This window comes from Chiloscyllium punctatum, chromosome 36, assembly GCF_047496795.1.
Source record: "Chiloscyllium punctatum isolate Juve2018m chromosome 36, sChiPun1.3, whole genome shotgun sequence".
NCBI lineage: Eukaryota > Metazoa > Chordata > Chondrichthyes > Orectolobiformes > Hemiscylliidae > Chiloscyllium > Chiloscyllium punctatum.
In genome coordinates this window covers 57073385-57074249 of record NC_092774.1, presented here as the reverse complement: position 1 = coordinate 57074249, position 865 = coordinate 57073385, and the positions used below count along the sequence as shown (strand labels likewise).

At 49.2% G+C, this 865-nt stretch overlaps 1 non-coding gene across 1 annotated transcript; it reads right to left on the bottom strand.

The window, feature by feature from the left end:
* Window positions 1–292: 292 nt before the first annotated feature.
* On the bottom strand, window positions 293–382 carry trnap-cgg (transfer RNA proline (anticodon CGG)). Its single transcript is given in 2 exon segments — window positions 293–328; window positions 347–382. It is a non-coding gene; the product is annotated as a tRNA-Pro (tRNA).
* Between the last annotated feature and the right edge of the window lie 483 nt (window positions 383–865).

The window sequence follows — 865 nt, the reverse complement described above, 5'->3', positions numbered from 1 at the left end:
GAACGTCAACCTGTTCAGCGCTGTCTGCAATCACTTCACTTCCCCGCTTCCTGAAATTTCACGCTCACAATTGAGCAATAATGCAGCTGGAGGATTCATTGGAGCTGGAGGACTGCGCGGGCGAATTACGTGCAATGCTTGTTTTCACTTTGAGCAAGTGTTTCATTTTACCATGTTCACTGTAATGGGAGCTCGATCCCATCCCAACTTCAGGCAGTCCGATCTCGTTTCATTAATGTGCTTTGAGAGGAATTTGCGCCGGCATTTCTGCACAAGGCAACTTAAGAAATAAAGGCTCGTCCGGGATTCGAACCCGGGATCTCTCGCAAATCCACCCAACTGAAGGCCCGAAGCGAGAATCATACCACTAGACCAACGAGCCACAGCCAGAGCTGAGAGCGCGCTGCTCTGACCCCGGACGCTCCAAGTGCCCTCCCCTGAAGCAGCTGACACTTGCTCAGTGTGAAATACGTTTGAGTTGCTCCAAGAATCGCAAGCAGCAAAGAGATTCCACAACATTTTCTTCTTATTCCGTCTCCCTGCGCCCAGGACGCTGCTGTTTGTCCCGTTCCCAGCAACTGGACTCTCTCCACTGGCGGATAATTAAACCATTTTGTTTCTACTTGCAAACTGTTCTGGGGGAGGACAGAGCCCATTCGCTTTTCTGCTCTCTCTTAATCACTTGGGATGGGAGACGTCAGTTACACTAATGCGTAGGAAAATGGGCAAGTTTTAACTACATTACAAAGGTCTGTAATCAAAGAGACAGAAAGATGCTGTGATGGCGGGACAGAGAGAAATGGACACCGGAAACTGTTCCCTCAGGTAAATTCATATGAGTGTGTTTGTGTGCAGCCTGCTCGGT